General features: G+C 49.4%; 1 protein-coding gene across 1 annotated transcript in view; it reads right to left on the reverse strand.

Annotated features, from left to right (window-relative positions):
* Positions 1-208: 208 nt before the first annotated feature.
* LOC144153807 (putative acetylcholine receptor chaperone) overlaps positions 209-26,902 on the reverse strand; it is a 72,020-nt gene continuing 45,326 nt past the window's right edge. The window contains exon 4 of the mRNA XM_077685535.1: positions 209-396. The gene's annotated coding sequence lies outside the window, so the exon portion shown is untranslated. The remainder of the gene's footprint in view (positions 397-26,902) is intronic.

The following is a 26,902-nucleotide window of genomic DNA, read 5'->3' on the forward strand; positions in this document are numbered from 1 at the left end:
CTCGGCAAAAATGCAAGTCGAGCTTGATACGCTGCAGCTTTTACATGAATGTGTACATTTTACCGGTGATTTTCATGGGCAAAACAAACGTTGAAAATAGGTTCTTCCAATACTTATCGGAGGTGGCTATACCACAAAGTGTTGATGTCAGGGATTTTTATTTTCTACAATATCGCCTTACTTTGTCTTCTCGCAGGCAAATCCTGGTTGCGGGGCGGTGTTCTACACCTACTGCCAGGAGCCCCGTCAGGAGTTCTTCTACAGGCGATCTCAGGATGCCTGCGAGCGCTCAGAGCCCAGAGCTCTGCTCCAGCTCTGCAGTAGGGGAGCCAACCGCTTTGCTTCCGGCCAGGACTGCGAGAGGAGCTGCGTCCTCAGCGAGCCTCCACTCGAGGCCTGCATGGAAAAGACGCTCTTCGTTCCCTGCACAAGGTGAGAACGTCCACGTAGAGAGGACATATCGAACTTGGCAGATTTAGGACAGCACTTGGCAGCAAGAAATGTTCCTTAAACTGGAATATATATGCTACTTTACGCCCAACTTTAGGGCGGATAACCGGTGCCCTGAGCCAAGGTCCTCCGAAATCTATCACTAGGTCACTTTATACGTACTCCATCTGAAGGGTCTTTGGTATGCCTAGAAATGTGGAAACCGGGCCTTGGGCACGCTCGTTGGTGCCCTAAAAGACCCTACGAAGGCAAAAAATGAACCCTTTGTAACAGTCTATTAGGCTCATGCAATTCGTGAGAAAGAGCAGCGCGTCCCGATTACGGTTGTGAGTCGCCAGCGAATGTAATTTAGATCGCCGTTCAAAAACATTTAAGGACCTCTGTGGGCACGTTATATGGAGGCGGAAGGAATCGTATGCAAAACCAGCTCCACTTCACAATAGGGCAACAAGGGACAACGGCAGCCCCATATAATCACACAAGAAACAAAAATGTTCCGTTGATATAGGTCCAAGATACGATTTATTACGATAAATATAGATTTTAATGAATTAGTGGTTTCTCCGCACTCCTTCTGTACCAGTATGTGCGGTTAACGCTAATTATTTTCCGGAAGGTAGAAACTGCTTAAACGTGAAGTTTTTCTAGGTGGAAGCCAAAAGAACAAAACTTTTTGAATCCACGGAAAACAAATACACCAGAACCCTTCAGAGGCCGCTCATGCATATAAAACATGTATTTCTACTACTGTGACAATTTTACTCGCGTTGCGAACACTTGTTTCCCCTATTTCGAAATAAATACGTTTTTTTTGGCTACGACGAGCAATAATTTATTTCCTCTTGCCTGTGTGTGTAGGTACCTCTAGCCCTGGTAGAGCTTGAGGCGATCCGCGACTATTGGCATTTCTAATTTTGAAACTCTATGAATGTCTAAGCTCTGACAGGCTTTTAAGTGCGAATGCACTTTATAAGCGACCCCAAACCATCCACCGCCGGCGGCGGCGGCGGCGGCGGCGTCGGCGTCCGCAGTGCTCCTCTATATTTAAAAAAGAAACAGCATCCGGCGCCAGGTTTCGATCCGAGGACTTTGCGGCCGCAGCGCGACGCTCTACCGACCAAGCCACGGACGCGACGCTGATATCAGTGTTAGTGACGCGCCTTATATCTTTAACGCATTCAAACTACGTCGTCAGCGGCGTGCGTTGGCGACTCAGCGGCGTTATAGCGGCTTGATAACTGCGTGGTGTACACGTGATACTACAAACCCGATGGAAGAGATGGAAGAGAAGGCGGCGAGGCGGTGGGCTGCGGGGGCCGAGCGCAAGCGCCGCAAGCGGGCCGACAACCGTGCATTCGCACTTTCACATTCTCCCCCTCGGGGAAATGCGGGGGAATTTTTTTATGCTCGCGATTATTAATCGGCACATCCCCGAATAGTCAGATTACAGCAGACGTTAAGCTTGCCTTCAGCACCTGCAAAAACCAATAACATTTTGCGGCTGAAATCGCTACCATCCAAGACACACATAGTAGCTCTCGAAGACTGTGTACTCGGGTATCTCAACCATAGTTACTGCAACTTTTTTTCCAGAAATCAATAATTTTATAATGGCTCGCAGCCTGCATAAGGCGGCTCTTGATGTTTTAAAGGGCTCCAACCAAATCCGCAGAGCTCCACGTAAAGACTTTATGAGCTACTTTATTGCCACCTCGCGCAGACCGGCTTCGATCATTACGGTTGACAGTGGTCTTCGTTAATTAGACCTAGTCTGCCGTTAGCCATCAGGCAAACTTTTTTGTACAACATATCCGACCACGAATATATTTTGGTCAAAATGTTACCTCCTTCACTGATTTCGCTTCGAATGTTTAATACTGATTCACCCTTGGTTTGTTCGTGATTTTTTGGAATGCCTGTTGCGTCGTTGACGGACCAGAACTGTTAATGAGTTCACCTTAAACACAAGCACTGTCCGCGTTTATTTATATTGAACTGGTCCAGTACATTTCTCTCTCAAAGTAGCTGCGGACGCCCAGATAAACGCCGTCTCGCTCGGTGTGAATATGATAGTTCTGCCAGTTTTCTGGAAAAGTGAAATGACCTCCTTTTGTGCCTGACGGAAAGAAGCAAAGCTTTAATGCACTAACGAAGTTAGTTGCCCCTAGATTTTCCTTTGTCCTTATGTTCATCTATGTGTTCAACCACTGTGTTCAACCTTATGTTCAACCACTATGTTCATCTATTGGCTAACTCAAGCCGCATTCATTTTTTCCATTTCGTGCCCCGTCTCGCCTCGATGCAGACAAGACGTCTGGTCCAGTTGGTGGTGGTTCGATGGGAAAAGATGCCTACCCTGGCACTTTCCCTTTGGAGGCTGCCCAACTAACGGCAGCGCAGTGTTTGCATCGGAGGGGCAGTGCACCAGCCGCTGCACCAATCCACGCTACCCGCCTTGCCAAGCTCCAACAGCCACAGCATGTTCGACCGTGCAGCTGAAATTTCCGTTCTTTGCCATCGACTGGCAGCTCGTCGGTCATGACAGGGTCGGCCACAAGTGCCAGCCACTGTCAACACGCCTCTTAAGGGGCCACCGCTGCCTTACTGGCGCCAATCGCTACCAATCTTTGACGGCTTGTGAAGAAGATTGTAAGAAGCGAGCGATTTCTTTGAGAGGCCGAAAAGAAGCAACTCTGGATTAGCTGCGCAGATATAGTGCAGCCACGTACATACGTGATGTGTAGCAGGCCATAGCGGTGGTCAAAGAGTGTCGTAAGAAGAATTACAGGATTTTAAACTTAATATTGTGCATGAACGAGTACTAAATATTCGCAGATGGTTCTTGTTCCGCCTTGGAACTGAAGAGGTAAATGATTGGTCTATAGCATGTCTGTGCTCATGTATTAGTTCTTTAACACTGTAAAGCTCCATTCTTCATGTCATTCGCGTCTGTAGAAGATGCGATTTCAGTTTTACAGAAAAATTTTCCACTTGAGATCATTCCTTAGTTTGTTTTTTTATGTACCGTATTTACTCGCATAATTATCGCACTCGCGTAATGATCGCACCCCTGAAGTTTGTCGTCAAAATTCAATTTTTTTTTATTTCCCGCTCAATGAATGCACCCTGAACTTGCCGCAGCAGTGTGTCGTATGTGTGTGAAGCCTAGCTGATGATGCTGATCGTGCTTACCTGTTTCCTTCCCCTTCAAAGCGGACATGGCTACGTTATTGCCGCAGACTTACCGATATTAGCGATATAGGCAAGCATGCGTTCAGTATTGATGAGGAAGAAACTCTCACCAAGTGCACATAATGTACTCAAAAGACAAAGAAAAAAATGCGCTCAGCTTGCTGCGTCGGCCCCAATGTCTGTTTTGATGTCCCGCACTGTGACAGCGGCTACCTCCAATGAGAGCCCGAATGTGTCATCGCTGAGAAAGTTTCTTTCAAAGCCCCGAGGAGGCGCCAGTGGCAATTCCGAGTATTTTGTGGGGAGTAGCTCTCCGCTGCCGCTGCCGCTGCTGCCGACCCGTGCGCTCTCCGCCTGGGGAAGCCCTTGTTTCAGGTCCGCAGTAAATGGGCGGGGCTTAGGCAGGGGGAGGGGGGCTCAGTGATGACGACACAGAAATTGTGCGTTTTGTGTTTGTTTTACGAGAAGCGGATGAGCGAAATCATATCGGAATCTAATGGGCGCCCTGTGGTCGGCACTTGTATTGCAAGATGTGTTTGTGTGTCCGCCTTTTTTTAACTGATCAGTTGGTGCTTTCAGTCGACGGCAGCGTACGCGCGTGAAGTGGGTGATGCGTTAGGGCACGGTGGGCAGCACTTGTGTTATAAGATGCATTGGTGCGCGTGTCCCTCTTCTATCAGCTGATCAGTTGGTGGTTTACGTGCGTGGAGTGCACGTGGGTGATGCGCAAGGGCACTGCTTTAAACGTTTTCTCTTTTTTTCTGTGAAAGTTGTACGGTGAGGTGCCGTAGCTCTGAAGTGTGTTTGTGCGTCTGCCCCGTTTCAGATCATCGAATTGGTGTTTCCCGATCAACAGCTTATGTGCGTGAACTGGGTGATGCGCTAAGGCACCGCTTCAAATTTTCGTTTTTAAATTCCCATGCGAAGTCATGCAAAGCTTGCTCCAGCAGTGCACAGTTATGATTGCTACCCATTTTCCCGTGAAGGACTACGTACGTGCGCTGTTGGCTTGTTTACACGTACAATATCGTCAGTATACTGTTGAAGGAAAAGACGAAATCGCTACACTAGAGTTTCCTTCGCGACATAAATGTCGTATCACCCCCTGTTAACAGAGAAAACACTCACTTATGACATAGCACTAGTTAGATCTACAGCTTTCGATTCATTTGGTGCAGTTAATGACATCATTTAGAAATGCATGCTCAGGAGAAAATATGAGCTGGCACCAGCTACTTTGAGGTTAAATTCCCATCTGAGCCCAGCTGTGCTCTGCTGGTATAGTGTTTCCTCGGAACAGCAGCGAATTTAGCTATAAACGAGCTTGTACCAGCTGGTATTTACTTTTGGGTACTGATCACAGTTCAAAGGCGTCATATTCACTTCACCGATGCCTGGAACGTCTGAGATAAATAAATACAGTTAAATAGCAGCAATTTTCTCCCTTAGATAGTATTGTTCGTACGCTGCTCATAATTTTCTTGATGTCTGAAGCAATCAAAAACCTAACGGTTAACATAACACAAGTGCAATGTAGTGCATGTTCAGTTACAGTCTCTAGAATTAAACCAATCAACGGTTTTCTTTTATTAGAAATTAGCCTAGTGGTCATTACATAGAGACTGCAATGCACACCGTAAAATATTACGGGAAAGCAGCAATGTGTACTCTGCATTCAGGTGGATAAGTACAGCACTTACATACTGGCCTGTTCCACACATTAACTGAAACAAATTATGTGCATTTCAGAAGTGATACTTTCAGCAATGTCTATGTGTGTGCCATACCTGAAATCATCACGATGGCAGGGGGTCAGATGCCTTTAAAACTCCTGACACATTTAAAACAATGGTTCCTTTGACTCTGTCTTGAATAGAGCTGTGTGTTACTATGATGGAACGAACGTGGACGAGACGAGGCATTTATTTAGTGACATGTTACGGGGAATATGATGGGCCTTGGTATACGTTAACAAAAAGGAGTTGACAAATCAATGTGTATCATTTAAAGTGTTGAAGGGCTCTAGGAATTAAAAGGAACTACAGGCAGTCCTGAAGCATTTCAGTGAAGAAAAAAAAGGGGGAGGGGGGGGGGCACGGGTGGTGCACGCAGAGACAGTGCGGGTGTTTATGTGGAGGCTTTGAACAAAACAAGCAAGTTGACAAATGAACACAGCCTTTGATGCGAAGTAATACGAAAAAAAATGGATGGCGATTACGATACTGCGTAATGCGATGTTTGGGCGCAGCAGTAATGCGCTGAGGCAGCAGCCACTCGCGGGTTCTCTCGACGGCAGCGATGATGAGCCTCTGCGGAGGCGGCGCGAAGTGCGTCTCAGGAAGGGACCGCGACCCGCGTCTATGCAGGGAACGCACACCATCGTCACGCACATGGCCCCCTCAAGTTTTGGCCAGCGTCGCGCAGACGAGCGCCTTAAAATGATATGTGCCTGACATAAAAAAAAACTTAAAAGGATATGTCCCTGACATAAAACGGCGTGCGTTGCGTTGAGGTACATTGTTATGACATCTCTCAAGATGTTTTTGTTCTCCTTGGGATAAGCCACATGGACAGGCAGCATTGCTGTTGGGAATGATAAGTTAACACAAAGGCCGTAGTTTATTATTTTGCTGAATAGATTTTCAGCCTGAGATAGTGAATATCTCTCGATAGTGTGCAATGATGCATTTAAAATAACTGCCCGCTCAAAGCAGGGCAGTGGCACTTACATCAACCACCAGTTTCAGCCTGCATTTTGGGGGGCGCCGCCCCATAGGGGTGAAGAAAAAGATGACACCTCGCCTCCCTCGTTCCCATCATCATCACCAGTTTTAAGTTCGAATAAAGCACTCTTCAGAACGTGTCTTGGCGGCTCGTCCCTTTTTCCACATTTTTGGTGCAAGAAACCCGGGACCAAGGGACCTCCAGGGGTGAGCCACTCCGAGCGGATATGTCTTATCTTCGACCGCCTTCTCACCACTGGGGAGCAAGAATGAAGCCGTCGTTTTCACGAACCCATAGATAAAGCTGGGGGCCGGCTAAAGAAGAAAAAGAAACGAGCCGGACCCATTGGTGCGGACCTTTGCCGACACATACGAAATGCGCCTTCACGGCTCGGTAACTCCCGGTAACCCTCGGTAACTCTCTCTCTCTCTCTAGCGCCTTCACGTCTCGCGCTAGAGAGAGAAAGAGAGAGAGAAACTTTTATTGACACCACTGGTCTAAGAGGCCGCCACGAAGGGCAGCTACCGCAGCTTGTGCTCCAATCCCCGCACCTCCTATCCCCCACTTACCAAGTCTCGTCCATCAGCACTCCACAAGAATCAGCCCTCTCCCCCCTCCCCTTTAATCTCGCCGTCTCCCATCTTCCCCCCACCCTGGACAATATCCCTCCGCTATGCTATAGTATGTACGCTGATGACATCACCATTTGGGTAAGTGGGGGCAGCGACGCGAATATAGAAGCAACACTTCAAGCAGGAGTATCAGCGGTACAACAGGCCGCCCAGGAAGCTGGTTTAACATGCTCGCCATCAAAATCTGAACTCATTATGATATCACCACACGCCAGCACCCCTAAAACAGCACCCAGCGTGCATGTATTTCTGGACAATGCTCCTTTACTAACTGTGAATCACATAAAAAATACGCGGTCTAGTCATCCAATCCAATCGCCGAAACACATAGAGCTTCTTGCTTCAAAGACAAAAGACTTTTACAGCAAAGCTATATACCCCTAACCGCCAACGGTTTCATCTCCGTTGGTAAAAACGCCAAGGCGCCAAGAAGGCACTGATACACTGCATGCTTCGCCCCTCCCCAGGTTTCACGTTAGTGGGGATGAAGCGGGATTTTTTTCGTTTGCTATTGTCTAGTCACGCAATAAAGAATAAAAAGACACTACCCGCTGGGAATTCAGCCCCCTGTAAAGCAAGCTGCTGGATAATTGTCACAGTTTGTGAATTTATTTGGATACATCAAAAATGCAGTGCAATCGACATATAGAACGCAAAGAATGAATAAAGCGTTTAGAAATAATCGTGCCAGTACAAGATTCGTCCAATATTCTGTCCAAAAATTGTCTTGATAGCAATCAAAATCTACGCATAAGAATGATACTTATAGGCTCTTTGGTCCCGTCGGTATGTGATTTGGGAGACTTTTCGTGCCATTGAATATGCAGGTTTTTTTACAAGCTCCTTTCGACGTGAAACGGTTAGAGCCTGTCAGACAACGGTGGGTAAGGAGGTCAGGTGCCGAAGAGCGGATGCAGCGAACACGTCCATTTTCAGGGGTGACGTCCGCAAAGAAGGGGAACCGGAGGACGCTGGAAGTACAGGTCTTGCCTCTCCCGGCAGCTTTACAGATACCGCGTCTCCCAATCATACTGGAGGGCCGCACCCCAGAGACTCTCTGGCGTCGCATAGGACAGCGGCGCTCGCAGTGACGGAGGCTACGGAACACGCTGCTGTCCACGGGGTTCGGGCAGAGGCCCGCGGTGAAGTTCCAGGACCCGCATCGTCGACCATCGAAGAACCACCAGCGGACATTCACGTCTTGCCTGAAAAAGTCACCAAGGAGAAGTACGGGAAATGCAGTTGCTCACGCAGGGCCCTTTCTCAGTATGACAGGAGCTGTGGATTTCATCATCGTCATCATCATCATCAGCAGCAGCAGCAGCAGCCTATCTACGCCCACTGCAGGGCAAAGGCCTCTCCCATTAATCTCCAATTATCCCGGTCCTGTAGAAGATTACGAAGTGGGGGGTTCTGTCTGGGGTGTGGCAGTCACGGCAGTTATAGGTGAAACGGCTGGGGGAGATATGGGAGAGGATGGTGCCGTTGTAGAATGTATTTGTTTGGAGACGTCGCCAGATGCGGGATTCTTCGTTGGTGAGTGCGAGCAGTGGGAATGCGCGCTGACCAGCTCGGACCTGCAGGACCAGCAAAGCCTGATCCAGCGGGCCACCCGAGCAGCGACAGCACGCGGCTACCTGGACTAAGGCGGTCGCCCATCTGCTCTAAATATGTAAAATAAAAGTTTGTTCCTCCTCCTCCTCCTCCCGGTCCTGTACTAACTGCGACCCATTTATCCCAGAAAATTTATTGATCTCATCTGCCCATCTAACTTTCTTGTGCCCCCTGCCGCGCTTGCCTTCTCTAGAGGTCCACTCTGTTACCCTTAATGACCAATGTGGATTTCAAGCCTCTGTAAATTTTACATAAACTGTGGATAAATGTGTGCGTAACTTGTAACTAGTGTCACGCCCTGTCACTGACGGGAATAGGGGAAATGGCGGGGCAAGTTTCTCGAAGCAAAAAACCTAAATTTGTTTTCTAGCTCGTTGTAACTGTGCGGTACGTACAAATAAAGTGCAAAAAATTAATCAATGGCACGGGAAAAGAAAAGTTTCTTGACTTCAAAGATTTCTCCGCGTTTTGTCTTCGTTTGAGCATAGATTCGCACTTGTAGTGGCAAAAGTGAGCAGAAACTGGCGTCAGTAAGACAGCGCCAAGGTCTCGGCGCAACAAACGTTGTGGTTGATGTCAAATACCAAGGTATAAAGTAAGCGTGTGGGAAGGAAGAAGTAACCAACAATATATCAGAGCACTCATTCCTCTAGTGCCGGGACAGTTTTCCTTCTATAAAAGAGACACGTTTCGTAAGGGGACAATCGTATAAAAGGGATTCGTTGATTCCGCAAGCGAGCAATGACTAATTCTCTACGAGTCAAGTTATTACCGAGCGTTTGTAGCCAAAGTATTTTACCGAACGTTTTTATGCCCGAGTGATTGAGAAGGTTCTTGTATTAATGACTTGCTACCCTTACTCAGCCAGTTTTGCTTCTTTTTGAAGTTAGTTATATCCTCGTGTGCGCATGCTAAACAATAAATTGTCCGCCGGCACAAGCTATAAATAAGTGAAAGAGAGGAGCGCAGTGCTCTTTCTTACTTGGTGCACCAGGAAAAGCGAGTTTTCTCGAAGCAGACGTGTGCTGGAAACTCGGTGTTGAGGCATCTTTCCTGGCAGTCGTGAAAAGAGGCGAACCGGTTGGGAGAGTGGTTGCACACCTCGACGTCATTCGCGATGGCCGGCATGCACATGTGGGTGGCGTGTTGATAGTAGTACGTGCGATGGTCGGACATCGGGCAGTAGGTGTAGGCGGGAGCTCCTCACCGGTGCTTCGTCTGAGATTGGGATGGCTAATGAAGTAAGGAAAACGAGCGCTGAGTAAACGCTGCCCATCTATATGGCGATGAAATATTCGTGGCTGAAGGTAGGCTTTTGACACTAAAGTATGTTTTTTCCATGACGCCAGTGTTAAAATTGTGTTCTGGGCAAATATTATTTCACATTTTTAATAGAGAAATGCTTTTGCAAAACTTGAAATAATTGCGCCGGGGTCAAACTTTGTCATTCAAAGAGGTGCACGCTTCCATTACTAACATCTACGCTCTTTTTAGAGGTACATAGACGGCGACAATCACAGCGTAGGAAGTTGTGGCGAAGCTAAACGATCAGGGCAGAAAACTTCTAAAGCGATGCCATGAGTTAAACCATCGTACTTCAATGCCTTGAAGGACTCTGGTCGCGTAGGGCTACTATAAGTTAGTTTGCAGGAGCTTAAGCTGACGAAAAAGTAACAATTGTTTTATTGCCGCTAAGAGTAGTATGGAGCTCTGTAGTGGCGGCAACACCATATGCATCTAACGCCACTATAATCATCTTCCGCATCCTCCCACAATCATCATCAGCTGTGCCTGGCCAGGTCAGCGGTTCCACGCGACACAGGAGTCCGAACAGGACTGCGCTCCAGGGGCAGTCGCATGTCTACGCCGCTCTCTAAGTTCCGGCCGGGCCTAACGTACACCTGAATAAATGTAGAGAGCCACAGCAAATAACAGAGTCCACGGTTCCCTTTCCTGCAGCTCATTGTATACGTATACGCGTTGAGCCAATGCTCTGTTACCGATCGCTATTGCAACGATGCACTAGACCCTAGTCGCGGACAGGGAAGAGAGCATGCCACGGTGGAAGAGGCAAGAGGACCTTGAAATGGCCACGTCATGGCCACGGTAAAGAGGACGTCGCTATGGATGGAGCAGCGGCAGCGGCCCGACGAAAGCGACAGGAAAGTTCAGCAGAAAGTTGAACCGCACATCAACAGCTTTAACTAGGCTTCCGCTTCCACTGTCTTAAAAGGTTCTAAGCAGCGGACTAATGTTTTGAGGACAGTCTTCGGCATCGCTTTTTGGCGACGCGGATATGGGGACACCGCTTTCGCCCAAAGAGCCAACTAATGAACAACAGATGCTCACGCATTACAACAACTGTCGCCTAATATTAGTTGCCATGATTAAAACAAGGATCGCATTGTGACTGTGCAAGCTTGAGTTTTAATGGCGCTTGCTTGCGAAAAAAAGCTTGGTATTACCATTCGGAAGCTGCAATGGTTTGTAAAAAACTGCCGAGATAACTTTACAAACACGACATTTGGTGCTGGATCATGGTGCAATAAATTATGTTCAACTGTCATAGCACATGCATAAGCCTAGGGCATTCTGAGAGTGATGATGCTTCATGGTATCGGTGCGACTATTGCATTACAAAAATAAAAAATTCAAAGAAACAAAAAGCACCAAATCTACTTTCAGTTATCTGCACATGTGAAAAACATTATTGATAATAACAACTGAAAAACAAGTGATCCGGGGTGAAAATGACATTTGTTTTACCAATATTTGTGTATGCTCACCAGGTTTTGAAGCGGTGCCCACATGACCCTGGGCCGTGCAGTGCTAGGCGCTTGAGCTTGAGAAGGCTTTGCAGTGTTTCTGGGATGCGTACTTAATGAAGGCTGCGGAGTTTGCGTTGAGCTGGTTTTCGTGGTTTTATCTAAGCTTGAGAGCTTAAGTGGGCTCGACGAAGTTGCTTCTGGCTTCTCCGAAGACTCCCGCTTTTTGGATTGTTGATGTCTGCCGGTACTGTTAGTAACGAGTACTAAAACGTCCTGCGTCGTTCCTGTAAACACATTTACTATGGTCTGTGAATCTGCGGTGGCGTTCTGCTTCGATGCACCGCCATCGGTAGCCCCGGCGTCTGCATGGTGGGAGAATTTGCCTTCATTGTAGATGGCCAGGGCCCTTTCTCTCATGTCGGACAGAACCACAGTCACGGAGGCAGCTGCCAGCACAGTAAAAAACGCCGCGAAGACATACTTGGGGCAGAGCCCACGGTTGTGGTAATCCTCTTCCACGAACCTGTCGTCCCGCGGAAATGATACTCCGTCAGCTTCAATTGGGTGCGTGGCTAAGTTTTTCCTGCGTGGCATCTGTTGGTTCCCGCTGTAGAATGGCAATCGGCGGCTGTGTTCGAAGCTGTAGCCTTCGCCGGTGTGGAGTGCGCTGTTCGGTAGTAACCGTCGGCCCGACCATCTCGTACCGTCAGTGACGTCATCCACACTGTGAAGAGCTCTCGGCGTCGAGGAGGGTCGCGTCACATCCAAAGCTGGCTCACTCAGAAACGGGCCCAAGCCTTTCCTGCAATTGCTCATGGGTACGACAAGGAACTTCTGCCGCGCCACAAACAGCGGAAATCGACGTGGACCCCGCTTTTCTTGCGGTTCGAGTGGGACCTTGGGGCCTCTCGTCGACGGCGATAGCTGTTCCAAGTGATTACTTGGCTCCCTCTTCATGATTAACTTGATGTCTGTCTAGCCTAGATGGTGCCAAAAAATGATGATGGTGATTTTTTTTGGTGAATGGCCCAATAAAATGGCATCTACGTCTTCTTGTTCCTTGCCGCTTGATTAGCTACACTAGCGTGGTGGGATTCGCTATGGTCGGGACATGTAGCGTGGGTGGTGAGAAGCAAATATAGCAATGTAAAATTAAACAAAAGATGTTGAGAAAGCCGCTGAAACTTTCAGGCGCTATGCGCTTGAGATTATTCTGAATCGCGATGGGTACTTGAGATAGAGATAACTGACACGCCTATGAACGGGCCCCATAATTGCAAGCGAAAGGGATGAAGAAGTGTTTCCCCGCATGTGGAGCAGAAAAACAGGTGCGAAATTCCCACATCAAATTTTTATCTTTATAAATCTGGTATGGCTCCATCTCCGCAATGTCCTTTTTGCGACGAACTAGAAAATATAGAGCATTTCCTGTTTAACTACCGCAGCTTCTTCTCCCCAATCGACGCACTCATCTGGAGTCAAACTTTAGACGCCTCCACCTTCCGCTATCTACTTCCGAGGTTCTGTCATTAGGCGCTTCCGCCCTAAGAGTCTGCAATAGGGATGTTGCCCCGGTTTCCCTGCAAGCCAGCTAAGCATTTCACATTTATTTAGTTTTTCTTCCTGACTCTACTTTCATATTATACATATTGAAAAATTCTGTTCTTTTCTTTTCTAAATTTTGAGATCTAGAAATTCCACGTCACATCCTGATTAGGTACAAAGCTCCTTGGCCAATCCCCCGCGTGGGTATGTGGCATGGTATGAAGCAACCAACCAACCAACCAACCGTTGGCAAGAAGTGTGCGGGTAAATAGATATAACAAGAATAACTCATCAATGTGATAACAATATTAAAAATGGCATGAGTGCCTTTTATGCATTTATCATGACCTCCAGCGTTGTTGTTTAAGCAAAATTCCTTGAAGCCCTTTGGGTGGGCGGAAATTGAAACCTTTGTCTGGTGTTTTAGAGGTGATAAAGTTTTTTTTAAAAAGTGACCAAACGAGTTTTAAATTGTGTAGAAGGAAGAAGAACGAACTTTTAATCGAGCAGTCAATATTGTTGGGATGACCGCGAGGTGGGGGACCTCCTTGGCCCGGAAGGGCCTGGGTCGTGGTGGCCTGCCTCTACAGCTCCACTAAGATGTTATTGGTGATCCGCGTTTCAGGTGGTCAACCGACCCTCCCTCTGCTCAAATGAGGGATTCGGATTTGAGGAAAGGAATGGTATGTTGCGGAACTCCCACCCCGGGAGGTAGAGAGTACATGGCTCCATGCAGAATTTACAAGTGCATGTGTATAATGTCGTATGTATCGAGGGTAGTAATGTACCATGTGGAAGTGCGTTCGTCTTGAGCTGTCTACCGTATGTGCATGAGCTTACAGTCGCTGACTGAAGTCCTCTTTGGAACCGGCGGCGTCCAGCTGTCGCCGTGGCCAATTCTTCCCGTACAAGGACGATGCCTAGGCTCGACATTGTCACTGGGCCGAGGCACTCCCACGCAAATTCTGACGTGATATTCCGCTGTGCCAGCTGTACGAAGGCGTGCACGCACGCAACACAATCTTGCTAGGCGCGTCAACCAGCAAGCGCACCCAGACGGGCACAAGGAGGCGAGCGAGCGAACGGCGGGAACGCTCTGGTGTGGAAGAAGGCAAAATGGCGAACTGGCTGTCGAACGGAGAAGGCCGGCTTAGTTACCGAAGCGTTGGCGTACTGTCGTGTGCGTGGCTGGACGGAGGCTCGGGTGTCGACAGCACCAGATGTGAGGGATGGGCGTAAAGGCTGGAGCATTGAGATGGCATGGTAAGGCGAATAGGACTTTTAAATGCGAATGCATTTATTAGCCGGGGGTTGTCTTGCATTCCTCCAGCGCGAGCGCACGTGAGCGCGCGCCTCGTAGCTCTGCCTTCGTCGTCGTCGTCGTCGTAAATGCGAATGCATTTCTTAGTCGGGGGTTCACACAATGCAACGTGAGCATTACGCCTCTCCCTGGCGGTGACGTCACTGCAGTTGCTTCCACGTCATCATCATCGGTTGGAGAAGAAGAAGAAGACAAGTCTGCGAAGCGAAGAGCGCGTCCTCCCCCCCCCCCCCGCACCCCCGGCGTCCCCGTTGATGACGCCGTCAACGAGTAGTATACTTTGCTCGAAGCGGCAAGGACGGCGAGTACTGCGGTGTTAGTCTCGTGTCTAACGTGAATGGGAACTTGATATCGCACGCCGTTGCCACGTCTCCCGTTCGAGACACGTCTCCGTACAAGGACTTGTACACCCTTGCCTACACCGGAGACGGAGTCTTTGTGGTGACCGTGTACCTCGCGCCCAACCTCGCTCGAGACGCCGTTGCCGCGCAGCTGGACGCGGCTATGGAAAGTGTGCGCGTGCGCTCCAAACCCTCTGACCCCATACTCTTGGTTGGTGACTTCAACGTTGACGTGCGCAAGAAGAGTGGCGAGTGGCTGGGCGAGTACATGCAGACCAGGCACTCTATGCAATGTCTCTCTGCCGGCTTCGACACGTGCCCCACTACCATTCACGGGAGTTGCATTGATCTGGTCTTTACGCGAAACTGTGACGCGCGTATGCTTCTCAAAGACCCTTTGACCGTGCACTTTAGCGATCACAAGGCAGTGATTGTGGCCGTCAGGTACAACGATAACACAAACAGGTTCTGATGAATAAATGATTACGTTCACACTCTCGTCATTAATTACGCCATTACTCGCAACACACTCATCGGTGCACCCAATGCATTCGCATTTCTGCACGATTCCCTTCGGGGAGGTGCGGGGGAATTTTTTGAGAAGAAAGGGTTGTTTGCACATCTTACCACACGACTGATACTGCGGGAGCTGCGTCGGCGTCATTGCACGAGAGGTGGCACTAGTGATTATCGAGGGATTGCGGCACATGTGGGCGCTCTTCTTGGTTGAAGTAGTTAATATAAACCAGAGTGCATGTTTTTTTTTTTTTTCCTTATGAGATTTTTTCGAAGCTACAACCCCATCGTTCGTTTCCTTAATGAGTGGTTTAGAGGAAGACGAAGAGAATGTGGCTGCTGAAACCGATCCCCTGATTGGGTATGTGCCATATCTAAAGGCGCAGCAACAACAACAACCGCTTATGAAAGCGGGTCCGAACGGCAGATCGTGGAAAACGAGGGGCGAATGGCGGCGCGGTCATTTCTCTGCCCAATTCCTGCTGCAAAGCACCTGCGACGGGCAGGACGCAGCGGGGCCAGAACGCTGGCCGACGAGAAAACGTCGTTCAAACAAGTGGTGACGTCAGGGTCCCACCCCACACTGCTGGAGTGCCGCCTAAGTTTGAGCAGCGGTTTTTGCAGTATTTCTTCTTTCTCGCAAATGAGACGCTTGCCTTAAACAGATCTGCAAACGTCGTGATCACTGCCTATATCTGCCAGTTTAAATGGTTTACTCTTGCTTGAGACTATTGAAACCAACGCAGACTTTACAAATGGAAAAAAAAAGCTTGCTTGGCTCAAGTACGCAAAGAATATTTAATTATAACTAGTAAGGACGGAAATAGAAGGCTGCATCCTTACAGTCTCTTGCAATGACTAGTTGAGGAACCAACTGGATAGGTAGTCCAGGTTCTGGTCTTTCTTGTCGACTGGTTTACTGTAAAGGTGCAGGTGCCACGAGCGGTAAGTCAGCGCTTTGCAACATCGCAGACATCCTAGTGGTGAAAATTTGATTACTTTTCCACAAATTGGCACATGTAATTTTAAATAGGGATGTCATGCACCGCTGAGGCGCTAAGGCGGGCGCCAACACCATCGCAGGGAACAGCGACTATTTCGTTCTTATGCACAGGGCCACACGAAGAGATGGATGACGTGAAGGGTGCTCAGCTGATGAGCACGAGAACCCGAGAGTGGCCGCTGCCACAGATGCTGTTTTTCTGGGGGAAGCAAAAAAAGCGCCCGTGTGTCGAGAGTTCAGCGTAGGGTAAATATTTCCAGGTTATCCATAGCTGCGTTCAGCCTAAAGTAAAAGAAACAGCTAAGTGGAGAAGTAAGGTAGAAGCGTAAGCACGCTATGTCTGTGTGTGTTTGTCCGCTTCGATTTAGCCGTGAATGTAGCCATGAATCACCCAAGTCATCTAGCCCGAACGAACACTTTGCAGTTATGAGGTGGGGAATTCAGCACGCTTGATGGCCGGCGAGCAGTTTGGAGGCTTGAAAACCGTAGCTGCACGGTTGAATTTGTGAACAGGCCAGGAAGAGATGCAATGAACGTTTATCTTCGCCAGCCTTGAACCCAGACCAGACGGCATTAATTGGTCATACGTCAAAGATACGTTAATGATTGGTTTTCAGGGCGGGGAAACAAAGTGTACAGACCACATACAGACATCTGGCCGCTAGAGAAACGCTACCTTTATCGCACTGCTCGCCACGAATGGGACTCCGTTTTCTAAATTGCTGAATACCAGTTCGGTTGTGTTTTAACAGGTATTACAAAAAGCAAAAGGAGCAACGGGTTTTGATAAATAGCGATAATAAAAGTTCCCTCGGCTTTCTCGCAATCCTCGAGCTTACTAAACCAGTTTAAATCGGTATAAAGGGGAATCGCTAAACTCACATGCAGAATTGTTCGGGGTCTGTGCTTGTGTCCCGCGGTGTTGTAGCACCGAGCTAGCACATCTGGATGGCTAGGTTCCCCTGTCTCACACTTCGAAAGACGCTCCTCTCCGTTTTCTATCTGTCGACGCACGACGGGGCCACAGCGGCGGTGTCCGCCGCTCTAGCTCGGCGTGGCCGACGCTTCTTAGAGTTCCTCTATACAGTCAAACCTCGTTATATCGAACAGTGCGCGAACCGTGAAATAGTTCGATATAACCGAAATTCGATATATAAAATTTGATCAAAACGCTTCAAAATGCAGCGCGATTCAATCACTAAAAAGGCAACGACAAGAATGACTACTCACATGAAGCGTAAAGTGAACTATTTATTCCCAAGGGGAAAAAAAAAAACTGCAGCAGCGTTGACTGTTTCTTCGAGTTGACGGCATGTCGTACCACAGCCTGCTCCATGGTTTCCAAAGAGTCCAAGAACGCGAGACCACTACCTTCCATTCCGCCGAAGTAGCGGCGTAAAAGTTCCACAGCGGCCACAGCTTCGCCCGCAGTTGGGAGCGGAGCGGGGTCCTCGGTGGTCGAAGGGCCAGGTTCGCCATCCACCGCCTCTGAAGTCAGCTCGCAGGTGACCTCCGCGGATATTTCCGAGTGAGAGGGTTTCTCCGTCGTGTGAAGGCTGACTCGGCTGAGCCTGAGTCAGCCTCAGAACGGAGTCCGCCAACTGCGTATGCCGCCTAGCCTGAATGGCGCTACCGGCGCCTGAGGCATGCGTTTGAGTCGCAAACGCCTGCTGCGCCACCGCTATTCTCCCCTGCGTTGCGGGAAAGCCTGCCGCCTGTCTCCGGAGCGCGTGCTTTCGGCCGGCGCTGAGTTCGATATATCCATTTCTTAACCGACCGAGTTCGATACAGAAAATTAAAAATGCATGTAATTCTTTTAAAAACTGACAATGGTTCGATATAAGCAATAATTCGATATACCCGTGTTCGATATAACGAGGTTCGACTGTATTCGCTCCGAGCGCGAACACAGTCGGCCCCTGTCGGCGGCGGGAAGAACCGCTCCTAGTGTGGATGGCGCTCTCGCGTCGTCTGCTTTTTCACGTTGCGTGCGGCGCAAGACGCGTGCTGCACACGACAAAACAACCAATATGTGTGCTCGTTTGGCAGTAAGCAATGACATAATTTATCTCTGCCTGCGCATTTCCTCTAGAAACGCAATAATCAGCGGCCGTTGCGGGTTAATGCGCTCGTTTAATTCCACGAAACATCTTCGCCCTAGTCACCGCTTGAGTGTTTGCTTCCACACATTGCACTTTTGTCATTGTTGAGTGCAGTCGTCTCCCGTTTCGGGAACGTCGAAGGGTGCTTTTTGAAGGTGGCGTGGTGATTATTTAAAGGATGAAAATTTAGTACGCGAAACGGGTAAGAAGCGACAAGACCTGTGCATATGCGTGCTTATAGAAAGAAGAAACAAACAAAAACATTTACACTGCACACGACCAGTGCGCTATCGCCCATACATTACCAGACACGTATTTTACACCCGCAAGCGCCTGTGTGATCGTGCCCTTCTCGTACCTTTTCTAAAATAAATACCATTTTTGGACAGTCGTTGTTTATACTGAGGTAGAGGAATAAACTTTTATTCAACTGTATCGAGTTGCTAATTTTACGTATTTAAAATACGTTTCCATGGATGCGGAAGAGTATTTAGGGGGGATTTTTCGGTAAAATTAAGCAGTTGTGAGTTTGCGTCTGTCATGTGGCCTTTCGTCATTTTCATATATATCATTTTCAAATCCGACATGAACCACCTTGTCCAGAAACGTGTCTCACTCAGCATAACCAAATGCCTAATATTTTCACGTCTTAACCTCTTAAGGTGGACCTAAGTTAAAAGAAAGAGGAGAAAACGCGTAATATAATGCACGTTATTGCCCACATGTGTGAGGGGTGTGCGCCATGACTCGCTCTTTTTTTTATTTTTTTTCCCCACAATGCTTGCTTTCAATACAATTTTGAAAAAAGCGAGCATCAATTCCTGGGCAATCCCGGACCTAAGGGGGGTTAATCAGTTTTGAAAATACGTACTGCTTTTTCACCGCTACAGAACACGGCGCCTAGGGTAGTTTCGATTGTATGTAATACTTATAACCATAGTTTGGCTTTGCGCGTTACATGCGTTCTCTTCTCGCTGCTCTTGCAACGTCAGCAGAACCCCCCCCCCCCCCTTCCCGAAAAAAAAAACTAAATGCACAGAATTTCATTTTTTAACCAATCCTCAAGAATTAAATGCCAAGACAAAGGCGATATTCAGTTTACAAAACAAAGTAGTTACCGGGAACCCGTTGCGCTGATTCGCAACGAGAAATAAGAAGGAAATGTTTTACTACATCTGCAACAGCGCAACTTCATTTATTGCCATGTTTAGGGTTCGTAAGCAACCTTATACGCAAGAATGCAAACACATCTCGCTGTTGCAGGAACCTGTTAGATTTTAAAAGGAACGCAAATGGTCAAGAGAGCAGCCGTAACAGAAAATTTGTGCTCACTGTGAGGTCCCAGAAGCTTGGTCTGCACACTGTAAGCATCTGCTTGTCACTTTGCGAAAACCTAGCTAAACATGAGATGTTGATTATACTGCGTGCGCTGACAATTCAATTCGCAAGTTCACTTGCGACAAAAGCCGTAAATAGTTGATCCGACACCGTTATTCATCAAACCTTCCTTCAGAGTCGTTAAAATTTCATTTAAAGGGGCCCTAAAAGGCATTTTGAGCACACTAAATGAAGTAGCGCAATTGTTAGATTGGGTCGTCAAGGTCATCTGGGCCAAGTATTACTCTTTTACGCGCAGCGGAAAGCTCACACTTTTGTTGCAAAGTTTGTCGCTTTTTTCTCACCCTTTCCTTCGTGTTTTTGGACGCCGCCATCTTCACATGTCTACATCATCGATTCCCAGATGTTCGTCATGAGCTATACATCCTGCTATTGGGCGGCTTTTTCGCGCACTTCCGGCAAAGAGATGAGTCGTCTGCTCAGCGTCGACTCGCCGGCTGATCTGCCAGGGGAGTGTCGGAGTGCTTGAACATTTTACGACAAACGAAACAAGTGTAAACAAACGCTTAACCGTTCGTACTGAATGCAACACGGCCATAACACGACATGGATATTCTCTTACCGGAGTACGTTCCATAAAGGAAGCGTTGAAGCCCCGTGGCACTTCTTTCGTGCAATCGCAGAGAACGCCCTGAGCCGAATGCCCGGGTTTGACGGATACATTTTTTTCCACTTCAAAACAATCCAGAGATGCGTTTCGAACGAACACAACGTCACAACATGCGTTGCAAGCCTGAACCGCGATTGACAGACAGACGATGGGTTGCCTCCTCCTGCCCGTCGTAAATTCGGCACTCACCTCGCGCGCGGTTTGCGGGGACGAATAGCAAGACACTTAACTCTGGCGCGCAAGCCGAGATGGCTTTTAGCCACGCACACTGCACATACCCCATGCGAGGTTGAGTCGTACGTCTCTCGAGAAAGATAATCCAGACCATGGGAAGCACTATCCACCCGCAGAAGCACAACGTCGCATTTCATCGCGAAACAAAGGCGTCCACAACACACACACCATCGCCTCCTGTAATACCAAACGCATCTCACACTGGTAGTGAGTGGTACGCCTGCAGTGCCCACATGTCGCGAGGTGGGGCCCCGAGCTGAACCGGGATCACGCAACCGTAACTGACTTCTGGGGTGGTTTGTGCCTTGTTGCCAAGGCAACCGATGTTTGAGATCGTCAAAGAAAGGCGCTCGCTCAAGCGCTAGAAAGCTCAGAGCCGCGCCGGAGCATTATTTGCCAACGTTGCCGCTCTCCACCACGCGTCGCCCCAAGCTTAACTGGTCACATGATTGAAGCGTTTTGTGCACGGGTTCTGTATCGGTTTAAAATGTCTTTTTCACATGGCGCCGGCAGGAATTACCACCACCGCAAAATAAGACCCGGCACCAGCGGGGCCACATCTGATACGGCGCTTTTTGGATAAACAGTGCGCGGTGCATGAAAGGGACCGAGCGCAAGATCCTCCCCAGCGGCTGCGAGTTCGCCGCCGATTAAAAGTCACGTGCTGCACTGCAGCAACGCACGCCGCGAAAGGGCGAGGCCAGGCCACCGCACACATGCGGCCAGATTTTTCGTTCGCTTATCCATCCTTGAGCGGAGTGCGGAATTCATGGTGTCAACAAAACTTGCCCGTAGCAGACGGCAGTCGGAGGAGCGTAATGCGGAAGTACGTCACCGCTGACTAGCGCAGCATCGTGGGAGGGAGTGCTAGCGCGCCGTCAACAGTTGAAAAGAGGAGGAAACGCGGCGCGACGATAATGCGTGGTTTTAAGTGCGAATGCACTTTATAAGCGACCCCAAACCATCCACCGCCGCCGGCGGCGGCGGCGGCGGCGTCCGCAGTGCTCCTCTATATCTAAAAAAGAAACAGCATCCGGCGCCAGGTTTCGATCCGAGGACTTTGCGGCCGCAGCGCGACGCTCTACCGACCAAGCCACGGACGCGACGCTGATATCAGTGTTAGTGACGCGCCTTATATCTTTAAAGGGACACTGAAGTGAATTTGTCAAGCTCCCGTTTTTGCTTGCACTGCGTAGACTGGCTCAAATTAGCACACTTTTCATCGTTTATCCGGTTGACAAATCGGTAATTATTTTACAAAGCGCGAAAGAAGAAAAACTACCATGCGCGGTTTGCGGCGGCCGCACCAACTAAGGCTGTGACGTTGAGAGGAGGGGCGCCGTGATTGGACGATGCCCAAGGTTAGCAATCACACAAGTTTCGGTTTCGGTTCTGTAAAACATAACCAATGGCTTTGTTGGATGGGCATTCTCAATATCTCAGTAATCATCGTACCGCGCTTCTGCCATGTTGTCGGCTGTAAAATGCACAAGATAAGCCTCCCAGGACGGCTTGTAGTCGTAGCAATCACTAGCCGAGACCTACGCAGTGCATGAACGCCCTCCGCGTACCCGCAGACGCCCAAATGTCATGCGCTTTTCCCCCATATTTGGAGCTTGCCTCCCTCATGCCTGTATCGTAAAAAGCGTGTTCGCACCAGGCCAAGGGTCTGTTCATTCTGGCCTGTGCCCACTGCCTGCAAGCAGTCGGTGCTTATGGCAACAGCACGCCAACGAGAACTCGCTAGCGTGCCAGTGCCAGCCTGCGCGCGTTTTGTGAACTAGTTCGTGTAGCCAGGAACGTTGCGGCCCCAAAAAAGGTGAACTCAATATAGAAAACATCGGCGGAAAACAAAAAAGTTAACTTACAAAAAAAAAAAGCACGTACCCGCGGGGATTCGAACTCGTGACTCGCAAAACATTTGCGGTGAAATCCTAGCGCCCCAGACTGCTAGGCCACGGAGCAAAACGCGAATGCCTTGCTAATATAGGGTATATATTATACAACCGGTTTACACTTTTATTTAGTTTTGGCATTTCAAGCCGCTTAGGTGACTATTTGTTGTACTGCGATCGTGCAGTAAGCGTCGCCCGAGTTTCCACAGTAGCTCACGTCTAGCAATTGCATTTCGTAGACGGAAAAGCGTTCGCAGATGCGTAGTCGTGCTGCTGACCGCTGTGCTTGTTCGCCCAGCGCGAAAAAGTGCTTCCCGCGCCCTAGTTTTACGCTGTACGGTAAAAATATCAGTTGATTTTATTTGCTTAGTACCTATATTGACTTCGCTGACTCTTCTCCCGCCTTCAAGAGGCCTTATATTTTCCTACTGGCGTACCAGTCAGCGAAGCGTCGCATGTGCAGCGCTTGTGTGAAGCGACCTTGACTTGGAGCTAGATACAGTGTACAAACAAACCAAGTAAAGAAAGGCACATTCTTCCATTCACAAACGTGTCCTGGCTTCGTTTCAACTAAGCGAACGAATTGCGACCAAGCAATTTTTTTTAACCTCCTTGATTGCGACGACCCGCCGGCGGCCGGCGGACGAAACGCTGGGCCGACTGACTCTGTCGGCCGGGGAGCCGTGCAGTAGCGCAGCCGCGGCGCAGCCAATTGCCAGCTCATCCCCTCCTGACGTCACACGAAAACGCCACAGAAAATGGGCGAGCGTAAAGAGAGGAGGACAGCGTTTTCGAATTAGTTTTTCTACTAAATAAAATCGCGTAAACGCGCCTAGAGTGGTCGAAACATGGCCTGGGGACTCCGGACTACAATTTGCGCTAGTAATCCCGCAATGTTTACATATCACTTCAGTGTCCCTTTAACGCATTCAAACTACGTCGTCAGCGGCGTGCGTTGGCGACTCAGCGGCTTGATAACTGCATGGTGTACACGTGATACTACAAACCCGATGGAAGAGATGGAAGAGAAGGCGGCGAGGCGGTGGGCTGCGGGGGCCCAGCGCAAGCGCCGCCAGCGGGCCGACAACCGTGCATTCGCACTTTCACATTCTCCCCCTCGGGGAAATGCGGGGGAATTTTTCGATTTACGATTTCTCAGCTAATACTCATCGCTTTAACAAAATTCTTGCGGGTGGAGATTGCTAATACATTGTCTCATTTGGTTACATGTACATCCATGCATCGGCGGAAGGTATTTCAGGACCCCTTTAAAAGACCCGTTAGAGCGGGTACATTTATATCTCTGCACTGATCAAAATTCAGTAATTTTATGTTGTCTTTTGAACACAAAAAAAAATATCGTAAGCTCTTAGAAAGAGTTTCGGGGCAGTTAAGTAGTGTTGCAAGTAGTGTTCCACAAATGCAAGAATGCGTCATGCTACCAGTGAAAGCGGTTGAGATTGCCGTTGTAAACTGAATTTCAGAGATCGAGGCTTCCTCATTTGTTTCTATTTATGCCCTTATTGGAGGCTCAAAGCCATAGTCTGGAAAGATCGAGCTTGCTACGAGCCACAGCGTACAAGTTCATTGTCACAATTACGGCCATTCTGAGATTCCCGATGAGTCGTCGCTTTTTTTTGGCGTAGTAATGAAAACTGACTGCCGCTTCCATGCTACACATTGAACGTTGAGGAACCGAACTACAGCATACCACTCTTGTTTGCACCTTTCGTGAGCACATACGGCGGGAAAAAGGCACGAAGCGCGCCCACAGTGTGCATTCTTACGGGCCGCTCAGCGGAGCATCCACACTAGCAGCGCGACGCTGTCGCCACCTACATGTCGAGCTCGCGGCGAATAGCTCCCGCAGTTGCGCGACCCTTTTCCACGCGCCGCCGCGATGACGACACTCTGGTTATCCATGCCACGCAGAGAAGCTCCCGCTACGACCGCGCGTCGGCCGTCGTCGGAAGTGTGGCGGCGATACACCCGCGACGGGCGGCTTTCCCGCAGCAATCCGGATAACAAGATGGCGGGCGGTGGCCCTAGGCCACTCTAGGGGGAGCAATGGGAGAGGCCGCCGCTCGGGCCACTCTAAAACTCAGAAATAATATAAAACCTTTAGTACACTCTAGTAACGGTATCATTGTGGTGTCTGTGTCAATATGGCCGCATTGAATGTCTCCACAGAATAGAACCATTCACGAGGTTTACAAACAAATCGAAGTTAAAATTCCCGTGCTGCAAAGAAACCAAGTGATTTGGAATGCGAATTAGTGGTGGTTGTGAGTGAGCGTGAGTGGGCGATGGGAGTGTCGAGTGCGTGTAAATGGAAGAAGTGAGTGTGAGTGGCCATTGCAAGCGGCGAGTGCAAGTGTAAGTGGCGAATGTGAGTGGTGAGCGTGAGCGGGAGTGAGTGTGAGTAGTAAGGCCCAAGTGGCGAGCGTGAGTGCGAGTGGGGAGGGCGGAGTGGTGAGCGTAAGCGCGAGTGAATGCGAGTGGTGGGGACGAGTGGCTCGAGCGTGAGCGCAAGTGAGTGCGAGTGGTGAAGGCGGAGTGGCGAGCGTGAGTGAGTGCATTAGGATAAATATATTTTTTGAGTGAGAGAGTGGCATCCAGTTTTGCCGAGCTATTATACGTATGTATCACGTGTAGGAACCTCATTTGCTTTAGCGCGTGGCGGTTGTTTAATTGAAGACGTTTTTAATGCAGCCAGCCGCAGTTTTGGTTGCAGCGGGTGCGGCGAAGGGCTGGATTTGGTATAAGCAAAGTTGACCACGCGACTGTCGTACGAATATCGCATGGCAGAGCTGCTGTATCACTGTCGATTCCGCGTCGGCGGCAGTTTCTGCTAATGTCTGTACGTACTATAATCACGTCAGCTGCGAAAAAGCGACCGTGGACGTGATGCAGGCGCCGTCAGTGTCAATTGTTGCCGCGGCTAGAGAACGACGCGCAACGCTCGAGGCAGTGGGTGGGGAGACGCGCGCTAGGAGCAGCCGGCCGGTCTTCATTGGTCTTCCTACAGGTGTGCCTACAGATGTGTTAGGCTTGACACTGCGGCGGATTTTCGATAGCCGCTCTCGTAAAACGGGATTGACACGACGGAGAAACCCATGGAGGAATTAGGAGTTAGGAGACGGCATGACGTCACGCAGCTAGCCTTCGCAAGCCCACCGCCATTGAAGCCGCTCCCTCTACCATTTCCCTTTCTCAAGCCGCCGGAGTCGGCCCAGCACGTGACCTCCATGGTCGGCTGGGCCGGCGGCGGCGGCGGTCTCCGACTCCACCGCATCTCTCGTGTTTGGTTGGCGGTAGCTTTTCCCCGTCCTTCCTGTATTCGTCTGCTCGGCGATCTCATGCCCGCGTGCGTGCGGGCGGGAGTGCCTTGTACGTGCGAAAGGCCAAAGCCGACCAAGACCAAACGGGCCGCAGAGTAGTTTCGAGCAGACGAAATTGAAGAGCGCGTCACAGCGGCTTGGTGGGGTCACGTGGTACAGTGACGCCCTGGGCCGACTTCGATTTTACTTTTTATGCATAGGCTTCATGTTTCTCCGGTGGCGCCGTCTTATACCTTTTTCTAGAGTGAACTAGAATACCCAAGTATTCCAGTTCACTCTACCTTTTTCTTCCTCCAAGGAGAAACCCTCTCTTTTTGGCCCGCGGGACCCGCTCAAGTGAAGGGTTTTAGGCTCCGCGAAAAAAAATGCCTCCGGATGTTTTCGCTCGACGGCGGTGGCCCTCAGCGGGGAATGGAACCTGTTCCTCGGCGCTGTCGTCTGCTAGTCACTCCGCGTAGCTACATGGCTAGACTTGTGTAGCGTAGCTCCGCACGCGTGGATGCGCCGCCAGGCCGGATAATCCGGTCATGTGCTGTTGACGTCACATATCCGTCCGCCTCCACGCGCCTGTTCTTCCGTCGTCTCCTTCGCCTGTCCTCTGTGACGATTTTTAATAAAATTCGATCGCCATCGCATCATTCACTCCTTTCTCGTATGTGCTGCCATGCTCGGGACTTGAGTTCCATTTCGTGCAGCGGTAACAAGCTATCGCTCGAGCTACCTGCGCCGGCCTGCGACACTTCGCGGCCGTGGCCGCCGCCTGCGCAGCAACCGTGCGGTTCGCTCGGTGCGCTTTTCGTGCCGCTGGCGTGTTTTCGCGTCCTGTGTAATAAAAAGCAACAATACAGAGTGCCTGCAATTGCTGTAGAACTCGAGAGCAAAAGCACCGACCTCCGATCGGAGCAGCCAGACACGCCGGCATAGCGGAAGTGGCCAACACAAACTCGTTACGTGTTTGGATGTTGTTGATTAACTCCACATCCAGGAAATGTCGATTGCGTGATGCCCTCCGCTGGCTGCTCGGTTGCGTTTCGCACTCTTTAAAATTGATTTTAAATATGTTCTAGGCTGTACTTGCCCGTGATATTTTGCAGATGCTGTATATGTGTGTTCATACCAATCTACCCCCGAAGTTGCTCCCTTTCAAAATTTTGTCGCTTCTCGACCTTTTGGCTTCTTTCATTTTCACATTAATTCTTCTCTTGGCGCCGTCAAA

This window comes from Haemaphysalis longicornis, unplaced genomic scaffold (genome assembly GCF_048455015.1).
Source record: "Haemaphysalis longicornis isolate Haplotype H1 unplaced genomic scaffold, Haemaphysalis longicornis Haplotype H1 scaffold_9, whole genome shotgun sequence".
Lineage (NCBI taxonomy): Eukaryota > Metazoa > Arthropoda > Arachnida > Ixodida > Ixodidae > Haemaphysalis > Haemaphysalis longicornis.